We start from the raw sequence: 13900 nt of genomic DNA, 5'->3' as shown, positions 1-13900 counted from the left end.
TAGAGGAAAGGGAAGAAGACTGCAGCAGGCAGCCCATTCCCAGGAACAGAAGCGTTCCACCGCTTCTGACAAGTTCTCAGCATGGCGCTGAGACCGTACAGGACCCCTGGATCCTACAAGTAGTATCCCAGGGGTACAGATTGGAATGTAGAGACGTTTCCTCTTCGCAGGCTCCTGAAGTCTGCTTTACCAAGGTCTCCCTCCGACAAGGAGGCAGTATGGGAAAAAATTCACAAGCTGTATTCCCAGCAGGTGATAATTAAATTACCCCTCCTACTACAAGAAAAGGGGTATTATTCCACACTATATTGTGGTACTGAAGCCAGAAGGCTAGGTGAGACTTATTCAAAAAAAAAAAAATGTTTGAACACTTACAAAGGTTCAAATCAAGATGGAGTCACTCAGAGCAGTGATAACGAACCAGGAAGAAGGGGACTATATAGTGTCCGGGGACATCAGGGATGCTTACCTCTATGTCCCAAATTTGCCCTTCTCACTAAGGGTACCTCAGGTTCGTGGTGCAGAACTGTCACTATCAGTTTTAGACGCTGCCGTTTGGATTGTCCACGGCACCCCGGGTCGTTACCAAGGTAATGGCCGAAATGATGATTCTTCTTCGAAGAAAAGGCGTCTAAATTATCCCTTACTTGGATGATCTCCTGATAAGGGCATAGTCCAGGGAACAGTTGGAGGTCGGAGTAGCACTATCTCGGATACTGCTACAACAGCACGGGTGGATTCTAAATATTCCAAAATCACAGCTGATCCCGACGACACGTCTGCTGTGCCTAGGGATGATTCTGGACACAGTCCAGAAAAAGGTGTTTCTCCCGGAAGAGAAAGCCAGGGAGTTATCCGAGCTAGTCAGGAACCTCCTAAAAACAGTGCATCATTGCACAAGGGTCCTGGTAAAAATGGTGGCTTCCTACGAAGCAATTCCATTCGGCAGATTTCACGCAAGAACTTTTCAGTGGGATCTGCTGGACAAATGGTCCGGATCGCATCTTCAGATGCATCAGCGGATAACCCTATATCCAAGGACAAGGGTGTCTCTCCTGTGGTGGTTATAGAGTGCTCATCTTCTAGAGGGCCGCAGATTTGGCATTCAGGATTGGATGCTGGTGACCACGGAGCCCAGCCCGAGAGGCTGGGGAGCAGTCACACAAGGAAAAAATTTCCAGGGAGTGTGATCAAGTCTGGAGACTTTTCTCCACATAAATATACTGGAGCTAAGGGTAAATTTATAATGCTCTAAGCTTAGCAAGACCTCTGCTTCAAGGTCAGCCGGTATTGATCCAGTGGGAAAAACATCACGGCAGTCGCCCACGTAAACAGACAGGGCGACACAAGAAGCAGGAGGGCAATGGCAAAAACTGCAAGGACTTTTCGCTGGGCGGAAAATCATGTGATAGCACTGTCAGCAGTGTTTCATCCCGGGAATGGAAACTGGGAAGCAGACTTCCTCAGCAGGCACGACCTCCACCCGGGAGAGTGGAAACTTCATCGGGAAGTTTTTTTCCACATGATTGTAAACCGTTGGGAAATACCAAAGGTGGACATGATGGCGTCCCGTCTGAACAAAAAACGGGACAGGTATTGCGCCAGGTCAAGAGACCCTCAGGCAATAGCTGTGGACGTTCTGGTAACACCGTGGGTGTACCAGTCGGTGTATGTGTTCCCTCCTCTGCTTCTCATACCTAAGGTGCTGAGAATTATAAGACGTAGAGGAGTAAGAACTATACTCATGGCTCCGGATTGGCCAAGAAGGACTTGGTACCCGGAACTTCAAGAGATGCTTACAGAGGTTTTATGGCCTCTGCCGCTAAGAAGGGACTTGCTTCAGCAAGTACCATGTCTGTTCCAAGACTTACCGCAGCTGCGTTTGTCGGCATGGCGGTGGAACGCCGGATCCTAAGGGAAAAAGGCATTCCGGAAGAGGTCATTCCTACCCTGGTCAAAGCCAGAAAGGAGGTGACCGCACAACATTATCACCACATGTGGCGAAAATATGTTGCGTGGTGTGAGGCCAGGAAGGCCCCACAAAGAAATTTCAACTCGGTCGTTTCCTGCATTTCCTGCAAACAGGAGTGTCTATGGGCCTCAAATTGGGGTCCATTAAGGTTCAAATTTCGGCCCTGTCGATTTTCTTCCAGAAAGAATTGGCTTCAGTTCCTGAAGTCCAGAAGTTTGTCAAGGGAGTATTGCATATACAACCCCCTTTTGTGCCTCCAGTGGCACTGTGGGATCTCAACGTAGTTCTGGGATTCCTCAAATCACATTGGTTTAAAACCAGTCAAATCTGTGGATTTGAAGCATCTCACATGAAAAGTGACCATGATCTTGGCCCTGGCCTGGACCAGGCGAGTGTCAAATTGGTGGTTTTTTTCTCAAAAAAGCCCATATCTGTTTGTCCATTCGGACAGGGCAGAGCTGCGGACTCGTCCCCAGTTCTCTCCCTAAGGTGGTGTCAGTGTTTCACCTGAACCAGCTTATTGTGGTGCCTTGCACCTACTAGGGACTTGGAGGACTCCAAGTTGCTAGATGTTGTCAGGGCCCTGAAAATATGTTCCAGGACGGCTGGAGTCAGGAAAACTGACTTGCTGTTATCCTGTATGCACCCAACAAACTGGGTGTTTTTGCTTCTAAGCAGACTATTGCTAGTTGGATGTGTAATACAATTCAGCTTGCACATTCTGTGGCAGGCCTGCCACAGCCAAAATATGTAAATGCCCATTCCACAAGGAAGGTGGGCTCATCTTGGGCGGCTGCCCGAGGGGTCTCGGCTTTTACAACTTTGCCGAGCGGTTATTTAGTCAGGGGCAAACACGTTTGTAAAATCCTACAAATTTGATACCCTGACTAAGGAGGACCTGGAGTTCTCTCATTCGGTGCTGCAGAGTCATCCGCACTCTCCCGCCCGTTTGGGAGCTTTGGTATTATCCCCATGGTCCTTTCAGGAACCCCAGCATCCACTAGGACGATAGAGAAAATAAGAATTTACTTACCGATAATTCTATTTCTCGGAGTCCGTAGTGGATGCTGGGCGCCCATCCCAAGTGCGGATTATCTGCAATACTTGTACATAGTTACAAAAATCGGGTTATTATTGTTGTGAGCCATCTTTTCAGAGGCTCCGCTGTTATCATACTGTTAACTGGGTTCAGATCACAGGTTGTACAGTGTGATTGGTGTGGCTGGTATGAGTCTTACCCGGGATTCAAAATCCTTCCTTATTATGTACGCTCGTCCGGGCACAGTATCTAACTGGCTTGGAGGAGGGTCATAGGGGGAGGAGCCAGTGCACACCACCTGATCCTAAAGCTTTACTTTTTGTGCCCTGTCTCCTGCGGAGCCGCTATTCCCCATGGTCCTTTCAGGAACCCCAGCATCCACTACGGACTCCGAGAAATAGAATTATCGGTAAGTAAATTCTTATTTTTTGCCTGCTCCTCAGTTGCTCGCCCATGGGTCTTCGGGTCCTTTCTTTTAATGTGAAGGGGCTTAATAGCCCCCAAAAACGGGGAAAGCTCTTCACTTCTCTCAAACTTCATAAAGGTGACCTGGTCTTTCTCCAGGAGACACATTTCCTACACAATTCCCATCCTACACTACGTTGTAAGCAATACCCTGATTCCTTTTATGCATGCGACCATACAGCCAAAAAAAGAGGGGTCACGATCCTGATTGCCCGTCACCTCACTTTTGAACTCATTGACTCCCACGTAGACAGAGCGGGCCGTTTTCTTGTACTAGTGGGGAAACTTAATAATAAATTATGCACATTAGCTAATGTATATGCCCCTAATCAACATCAAGAGCTGTTTTTCGCCAAACTAGATACCCTTCTTACTCAATTTCGGAAGGGAGAACTCATACTCGCAGGGGATTTCAACTCTGTTCTAAACTCCAAATTGGACCGCTCTCCTTCTCTGCCCTCTCCCTCCTCATCGGACTCTCTCTGCTCTAGATCCCTCCTCCGTCTCATGAAGTCCGGGCTCATCTATGACTCCTGGAGGGTGAAAGACCCATCTGCTCGTGACTACACATTTTATTCTTCACCCCACAACTCCTACTCCCGCATTGATATGATCCTGCTCAGCCACGAATTTGCCCTGCACCTCCAATCTGCCCATATCCATCCACTTATCTGGTCCGACCATGCCCCTATCTCTTGTGATATATCAGGCCTACTCTCTCGCCCTCGTCCTATGACATGGCGCCTAAACAATTCTCTACTGCACAACCCGGAGATTCTGTCCCATCTCCGAGACCAGCTTTCTGACTACTTTGCTTTGAATGACTCCCCAGATACTTCCAGATCCACTCTTTGGTTGGCTCACAAAGCGGTTCTTCGTGGTCACCTGATCAGCATGGCCTCCAAGACCAAAAAGCAGTCCCTTATCCAGATTAACAACCTTTCTATTAAACTCCACGCCCTAGAGGCTCAACATAAGACGTCTCCTGACCAAACTGTTTTGTCTGAACTCCGTACAGTTAAGGCGGAACTTGATCTCCTTCTCTCTAGGCAAGTGGCTAAACGTCTTAAATGGCTTCGCCAATCTTTTTATGAGAAAGGAGACAAGGCGGACAAAATCCTGGCATCATGACTCCGATCCACTAGGGACAAAATTAATATAATTTCAATTAGAGATCCCCACAACCACTTCGTTCACGACCCCATTGCAATAAGGGCTGCCTTCCAATCCTACTATAACGATTTATACAATCTACCATCCCCCTCAACTGCCTCGTCCTCTCCGTCCCATTCTGACCTGATCTCCCTCTTTCTCTCTGCTTCTAATCTGCCGAAACTACCTCAGAACGCTGTGGATCATCTTAATGGTGAGATCTCGATGGAGGAAATTGTTCAGACTATAAACATGCAAAAAATTGGCAAGTCTCCTGGCCCGGATGGGTTCACGGCTTTGTACTATAAAAAATATTCTGACCTGCTCACCCCCCACCTTCACTCACTGTTTAATGGGATAATCCATGGCGGCTCTTTTCCTCCTGAGATGCTGGAAGCTAGAATTGTAGTGATCCCTAAGGATGGTAAGGATACCCTTAATTGTGCTAGTTATCGACCTATCTCCCTCTTGAACCTGGACCTAAAAAAAATTCTAAAATTATAGCTAACCGCCTGAACCCATATCTCCCATCTCTGGTTCACTACGACCAAGTGGGGTTTGCTCCGGGACGCCAGGCGAGGGACAACACCAGACGTGCAGTTGATCTCATTCATATCTCAAATTCCAGGGGGTCCCCTACGATCCTGCTCTCTTTAGATGCCGAAAAAGGCTTTTGATCAGATCTCCTGGAGTTTTTTGAAAACCGCTCTTGAGGCCTATGGCATGTCTGGTGCCTTCCTCGCTGGTGTTTTGGCACTATACTCCACCCCCTCCACTACGGTCTTGATTAACGGCGTCCCGTCTGCCCCAGTCCACATCTCTAATGGTACGCAACAGGTATGCCCTCTATCCCCACTGATATTTGCCCTAATAATTGAGCCGCTCGCCTCTCAAATTAGATCCCATCGGGAAATACATGGAGTCCAGGTGGGCCATACCGACCCCAAAATTTCTCTCTTCACAGATGACGTTCTCCTCTCCCTGACTCATCCGATCATATTGCTCCCGAACTTATTCTCAGTCCTCCATTCTTATAGTCTTATATCGGGCTATAAGATTAACTACTCCAAGTCAGAGGCTATGTTGCTCCATGTCCCCCCCAGGAGGCCGAATTCTTCGAACTAACTTCAACTTTAAATGGCAACCTACAAAGATCAAATATTTGGGGATTTATTTGACCTCTCACTACGACTCTCTCTTTCGTGAGAACTTTCCACCTCTTCTCTCCAAGACACAATCTGATTTATCGTCTTGGAATAGTCTCATCATCTCGTGGCTGGGTAGGATTATAGCGGTCAAAATGAATATAATCCCCAAATGGCTTTATCTCTTCCAGACCCTCCTTGTAGCTGTCCCTACATCTTTCCTTCGGAAAATATCCAGAAAGCCCTTGTCCGTTTTATTTGGAATCACAGGCCCCCTCGCATTGCTGCCAACACTCTGAAAAGACCGGTCTCCGTTGGCAGTAGGGGTCTCCCCGATATTAAACTCTATTATCTAGCCTCTCATTTCTCCCACATTGTCACCTCCTATGCTCCTTCTGGTTGTCTCCTGGCTAGATATCGAATCAGCCTATATTAACCTTCCAGACCTGACCCCCTTGTGGGGTCTAGCTCCCACTTCCCGACCCCCAACATCCAAACTACTCCCCACTATTAAATTTAATCTTAGACTCTGGGACTGTTACTCTGTGAAGATGAAACTTAACTCATTTCCCTCGCCCTTGACCCCTATTTGGCAGAACCCCGTTTCCTCCGGGATCCTCGATCACGAGATTCCGTACATGGACACTGCTTGGTCTTAAATTCCCAGCTGATTTTGCCAAACAGGGCCAATGGTTACCTCTATCTGATCTTCAACAGATGACCCCTTCACGGACACTCAACCCTTTCCAATTCTTACAAATTCGACACTTCTTGTCTTCCTTACCCTCCTCTGCTCTACTTCGGGATCTTATCCACTTTGAAAATATATGTCAAAATCACCACCTCTCTAAAGGCTTAATATCCCAGCTTTATTCCCTCTTCCTGGACTCCACCCTTCCCTCTTCCAGGTCCCACGAAATGGCTTGGGAATGAGATCTTGGGTCTCCCCCGGATGACAAGGACTGGGACGACATGAGACTGGGGATAGCTAAGAGCTCTATTGCAACCACTATCAAAGAGACGGCATACAAGATTTACTATCGCTGGTACTATACTCCTGATAGACTCAATAAACTTTTCCCGTCTTCCTATCCGAACTGTTGGAGGGATTGCAGTTGCAGAGGTACTATGCGACATATATGGTGGGCCTGCCCTATTATCGTTCCCTTCTGGGACTTAGGGGGTGATTCCGAGTTGTTCGCTCGCTAGCTGCTTTCAACAGCATTGCACATGCTAAGCCGCCGCCCTCTGGGAGTGTATCTTAGCTTAGCAGAAGTGCGAACGAAAGATTAGCAGAATTGCGATTAGAAATTTCTTAGCAGTTTCTGAGTAGCTCCAGACTTACTCAGCCATTGCGACCAGCTCAGTCCTTTTCGTTCCTGGTTTGACGTCACAAACACACCCAGCGTTTGCCCATCCACTCCCCCTTTTCTCCAGACACTCCTGCGTTTTTCTGCACACTCCCATAAAACGCCCAGTTTCCGCCCAGAAACACCCACTTCCTGTCAATCACACTACGATCAGCACAGCGATGAAAAAGCTTCGTTATGCCGTGAGTAAAATACCTAACTTTTGTGTAAAATAACTAAGCACATGTGCTCTGCGAACCTTGCGCATGCGCAGTAAGCGACTAATGGCAGTATAGCGAAAATCGGCAACGAGCGAACAACTCGGAATGACCCCCTTAGTTCACTCCCTCCTGAATTCCCTTTTGGATTCCCTAGTGCCGAAAGATCCCTGGATTTTTTTGCTGTGTTACCCTTCCCCGATCCCTGATAAATTCTCCAAAAAATTGGCTACACACAAAATCGCTGATCGCTCTTAATTGGAAAAAAACTTCCCCCTCTTCTCTCTCAGCTCTCAAAGCCAAAGTATGGCACATTGCAGCTATGGAGAAGATCACATACTATCTCCATGATCGAGGGCACACTTTTGATCAGGTTTGGACCCCCTGGCTCCTTGCAGAGCGTAGATTATCGCCTCCTTCCTCCTGTTAGCTCCCTCCGCAGACCCATGGGCGACAAGTGTTGCTCTTTCTCCTTCCTCTTTCCTTTTCTCTCTTTTTCTATTCTTCTTTGAAAGTTCTCGAAATATCTATTACTATATGACTGTAACGTGGTCCCCCCATCCCTCCTTACCCTGCTCCCCCCCCCCCCCCTACCTTTGATGCCTTCCTGACAATGTTTTTTTCTTCCGATTGTTGTTGTTCTTTTTTCCAAAAATAATATGGTCTATGTTGGACGGTGGTTCTATAACCGTTTGTCCTTTTCTTCTTTGTATTGCCTTTCCAGTTTGTTTCACCATGCAAAATAAAGAATTTAAAAAAATAAATAAATACTGCCACTTTAAGTCTTGCTGCAAAACCACTGAATTATAAATAAAAAAAACCTATAGTCTAGGAAGCTGCACAATATCTAAAGCTTCTCCAATAATTCAAATATTATGATTTTCTTTTCCCTTTGTCAAGAAATGATTAGCAGACTTTCCCCAAACTATGGGCTTAATTCAATTCTGCACGGATTGAATAGCACCGGGATTTAGCTCCCGATGCTATTCAATTCAGGGCGTTGTCGGGGAAGATCGGTTCTTGCAGACTAAACAGGGTGTTTTGCCGCGAGAACCGCCATTCTCATTCAAACGAACCCAGCGCAATGTGGTTTCCGCCGTGTTAAGATCAGAAAGCAGCATTCCACCAGCACTTTTGTCAAATTTCTGCTCGCACCCCCGGATGGGTGTCACAGCGCGCTGAGTTGAATAGCACTGGGAATGAATCCCTGGTTCTATTCAATCCACGCTGAATTGAATCGAGCCCTATGAGCGCTTACCCCATGATCTGGCTGAAGTATTTCCTATATCCTTCAACTGTCTCATGCTGTAATGAAAGGGACAAAAAAACAAACCTGAATTGAATGTCTCCACAAGAAGACTGACACAATGATCCTTGTAGCTATCTTGAAATGCCCCCCCCCCCCCCCACAGTGCACATGGTTTCGCCCATTAGCTAACAAAGTTGCTGCTGCGATCAGATCTGAATTAGGCCCATGGGTTTGCCCATTTGCTAACAAAAATTTGCTGCTTTGATCAGGTGTGAATTAGGCCCAATGATAGAAAGTTGCCAGAACACACAGCACATCACAGTTTGCTGCGTATTGGGCTATATAGCTGCAGACTGGTCAGAGTGCCCATACTAACCTCTGTTCATCGATGAAAGTGCCTACAGTTTGCACATGGGCATCAGAACTGGACTATGGAGCAGTGGAAGGAGGCCATGTCTGATGACTCATAATTTCTTTTACATCACGTGGACAAATGGGTGCCTGTGTGTTGTTTACCTGGGGAAGAGATGGCACCAGGGTGCACTAGGAGAAGAAGGCAAGCTGATGGAGGCAGTGTGATCTGGGCAATGTTCTATGGTGAAACCTTTGGTCCTGGCATACATGTGGATGTTCTCTTGGGAGAGACACAAAAGTGTCAGGGGGACAATGCACAGGTCACAGAAATTAGCAATATAATTAAGACGAAACCAACCAATGAAAGAAATTAATAGTCCTATCTTATTTGAAGGGACCAAAAATAATATATATATAAGGCTGGAGGTGCGCCACTAAGCTAAAGTTACAGTAATTTTTCTAAAGGATATTAGTGTAGACCACTAGTGGGTACTACACTAAAAAAGAGCTTAGTGTGTGGCGCACTCTTTTGAAATGATTATAAATTGATAAAATTTAACTTTTATTACATACTTTTAAAATAAATCTCTATAGCCAGGCAAATAAATATATTTGATAGCCTGAGAGTAAACACCTGTAAGATTATTGCACTAAATTACTATTGAATAATGGTAATTACCATTTACGCTATAATTAGAGCAAATAAAATTATATGTCAAGCTTAGTGATATATTACTGTGAGTATTATATACTGTAACGGTTATCAATATCACCCATTACCAAGACTATATTAGTTTGTAATCACGGACATAGCTCAAATAATAGCCACTTTAAAGTATATGGTTATTGCTAAAGTAAGGAGATGTTGAGCACTATATTGTTGCAATGATCAATACATATCAAAAAAGATGTGGGTTCCTAAATTACCTCAAAAGAAGCCCCTGTTCGTGGCAACTCTTCGTCTTTAGGTTGCAAAAGAAAACAATGTAGATGTGTATTGTAACATATGTACACTTAGTCTGCCAGTCTATTATTCAGACTGCAGTAACTGTGCAGATGTAATTTGATACGTTTTTTAGTATCCACAGTGACAGGATACAATTGTGGCAAAAAGGCCATTCATGCAAGAGAACAGATAATATTGATACTGTCTCTAAATCTGTAAAAGATATTTGTTAATCATATGTAACAGAACATATTGTTTATAACCAGAATGTGTAACAGCTGTTTTCAGATACTATGCTGTAATAAAGATCACGTATAGATGATAATAACGTCGCAAGGAATACTCCACTTAACAGGGCATATGTGCTAACTTCAAATCCATGTAACCATGTGTGGCAATTCACTCTTTAATTTGAGACAGTTCTTGGATATATCTTAATTTGATAGAATCCAGGAATTCCAGACATTAATAGGTATGGTAACTAAAAGATAAAGAGTCCCAGGTGTATATTAACGGTTTCCCTTTCTACTGTTGTTCCATGTGTCTAGGTGTACCTAGGCAGTGAATGGTACAATGAGAGCGGGGAAAACGTTAACCTGGAGACTGAAGGGACAGAGTAGTACGAGCCACTTCTGCTGTCCACACTCTACATCCCCCCTCCCCTGTTGTGGAAACACATTGCAGGGGGAGTCCGTAGATATGGAGCAGTGGATGAGAGGGCGGCTCTGAAATACCTGTTAGCTTCCCTGTCAGGCGTGTCCTTCTAAGCGCAGTCAAGGCTGAATCAGCGTGTGTGAAATCACTGTAGAAGCGGACCGTCTAGTCGGGTAGAATTCCTGTGCATCCGTAAATACTGCACGTCCTGAGCGCTGTCAGAGCTACGTCCGCGTATGGGAAGACGCTGCGGGAACTGGACGCCGGGTCGGGTAGGATTCCCGTACCTCCATGTGTCCTGTACGTCCTAGTCCCATTGATGATTACGTCCGCGTGTGAGAAGACGCTGCGGGAAATGGACGCCGGGTCGGGTAGGATTCCCGTACCTCCGTGTGTCCTGTACGTCCTAGTCCCGTTGATGATGACGTACGTTTCACATGGAGCTTGATCACATCAGTGACGCCATGGCGTCTTCTCACACGCGGACGTAATCATCAATGGGACTAGGACGTACAGGACACATGGAGGTACGGGAATCCTACCCGACCCGGCGTCCAGTTCCCGCAGCGTCTTCTCATACGCGGACGTAGCTCTGACAGCGCTCAGGACGTGCAGCATTTACGGATGCACAGGAATTCTACCCGACTAGACGGTCCGCTTCTACAGTGATTTCACACACGCTGATTCAGCCTTGACTGCGCTTAGAAGGACACGCCTGACAGGGAAGCTAACAGGTATTTCAGAGCCGCCCTCTCATCCACTGCTCCATATCTACGGACTCCCCCTGCAATGTGTTTCCACAACAGGGGAGGGGGGATGTAGAGCGTGGTCAGCAGAAGTGGCTCGTACTACTCTGTCCCTTCTGTCTCCAGGTTAACGTTTTCCCCGCTCTCATTGTACCATTCACTGCCTAGGTACACCTAGACACATGGAACAACAGTAGAAAGGGAAACCGTTAATATACACCTGGGACTCTTTATCTTTTAGTTACCATACCTATTAATGTCTGGAATTCCTGGATTCTATCAAATTAAGATATATCCAAGAACTGTCTCAAATTAAAGAGTGAATTGCCACACATGGTTACATGGATTTGAAGTTAGCACATATGCCCTGTTAAGTGGAGTATTCCTTGCGACGTTATTATCATCTATACGTGATCTTTATTACAGCATAGTATCTGAAAACAGCTGTTACACATTCTGGTTATAAACAATATGTTCTGTTACATATGATTAACAAATATCTTTTACAGATTTAGGGACAGTATCAATATTATCTGTTCTCTTGCATGAATGGCCTTTTTGCCACAATTGTATCCTGTCACTGTGGATACTAAAAAACATATCAAATTACATCTGCACAGTTACTGCAGTCTGAATAATAGACTGGCAGACTAAGTGTACATATGTTACAATACACATCTACATTGTTTTCTTTTGCAACCTAAAGACGAAGAGTTGCCACGAACAGGGGCTTCTTTTGAGGTAATTTAGGAACCCACATCTTTTTTGATATGTATTGATCATTGCAACAATATAGTGCTCAACATCTCCTTACTTTAGCAATAACCATATACTTTTAAAGTGGCTATTATTTGAGCTATGTCCGTGATTACAAACTAATATAGTCTTGGTAATGGGTGATATTGATAACCGTTACAGTATATAATACTCACAGTAATATATCACTAAGCTTGACATATAATTTTATTTGCTCTAATTATAGCGTAAATGGTAATTACCATTATTCAATAGTAATTTAGTGCAATAATCTTACAGGTGTTTACTCTCAGGCTATCAAATATATTTATTTGCCTGGCTATAGAGATTTATTTTAAAAGTATGTAATAAAAGTTAAATTTTATCAATTTATAATCATTTCAAAAGAGTGCGCCACACACTAAGCTCTTTTTTAGTGTAGTACCCACTAGTGGTCTACACTAATATCCTTTAGAAAAATACATGTGGATGTTATTGTTGCAGACCATGTATACGCCTTCATGGCAGCGATAGTCCCTGATGGCAGTGACCTCTGTTAGCAGGATAATGCACCCTGGGGGTCATTCCGAGTTGATCGGACGTAGCAACTTTTTGCTGCTCGTGCGATCAACTAGACGCCACCTATGGGGGAGTGTATTTTAGCATAGCAGGGCTGCGATCGCTTGTGCAGCACTGCTATGCTAAAAAAGTTTTGTGTAAAACAATACTAGACCTGCAGTTACTTACCCTGTGCAATGAATCCAGCGATGAAGGTCCCGGAATTAACGTCAGACATCCGCCCTCCAAACGCCTCGACATGCCTGCGTTCAGATCTCCACGCCCGGAAAATGGTGAGTAGACGCCCCGATCCGCCTCCCGCCTGTCAATCTTCTTGAGGTCCGCGCTGCGACTGCTTTCTTCATTCCCAGCATCGTTACCCAGCGGCACATTGTGTCCACCGTGCATGCGCAGAACCGACCTGTTTGCACCGCTGCGATGAACCGCAGTGTGGGAACGGGTCGGAATGACCCCCTTGTCACACTGCATATATTGTTCAGGAATGGTTTGAGAAACATGACAGCGTTCAAGATGCTGACTTGGCATTAAAATTCCACAGATATCAATCCGATCGAGCATCTGTGAGATGTCCTGGAAAAACAAGCCCAAGCCATGAAGGCCACAAGGCGCAACTTACAGTACTTAAAGAATCTGCTCCCAATGTCTTGGTGCCAGATACCACAGGACACCTTCAGAGGTATTGTGGAATTCATGCCTCAATGGGTCAGGTGAGTATTATTATTTTTTCGGCGCTACCAGGGGAGACAGCTACAGGGGGCACACCTACTGGGGCCATAGCTACAGGGGGTACACCTACTGGGGGCACAGCTACAGGGGCAACCTACTGGGGCCACAGCTACAGCGGGCACACCTACTGAGGGCACACCTACTGGGGGCACAACTACTCCAAGCACACTTGCTACACCAAAGCTCCCAAACCGGTTGGGAGGGTGCTGAGGTTCCTGCAGGACTGATTGACCAAACTGAAGCTCCTCAGGGGCCAAAGTATCGAACTTGTAGAACTTAGTATACGTGTTCGAAACTGACCAAGTAACTGCTCGGCACAGCTGTAAAGTTGAGACACCCTGGGCAGCCGCCCAGGAAGGACCCACCGACCTAGTAGCGTGAGCCTGTACAGATCTTGGAGATGGCAAACCTGCCGTGGATTAAGCATGCTGGATAGTAAGCCTGATCCAGCGTGCAATAGACTGCTTTGAAGCAGGACACCCAATCAATTTGGGATCATAAAGAACAAACAGCGAGTCCTATTTTCTGTGACGAGCTGTTCCCTTCACATACACCTTCAAAGCCCTCACAA

Source organism: Pseudophryne corroboree, chromosome 3, assembly GCF_028390025.1.
Source record: "Pseudophryne corroboree isolate aPseCor3 chromosome 3, aPseCor3.hap2, whole genome shotgun sequence".
Classification (NCBI taxonomy): Eukaryota; Metazoa; Chordata; class Amphibia; order Anura; family Myobatrachidae; genus Pseudophryne; species Pseudophryne corroboree.
Note: the sequence above shows the minus strand (reverse complement) of the source record.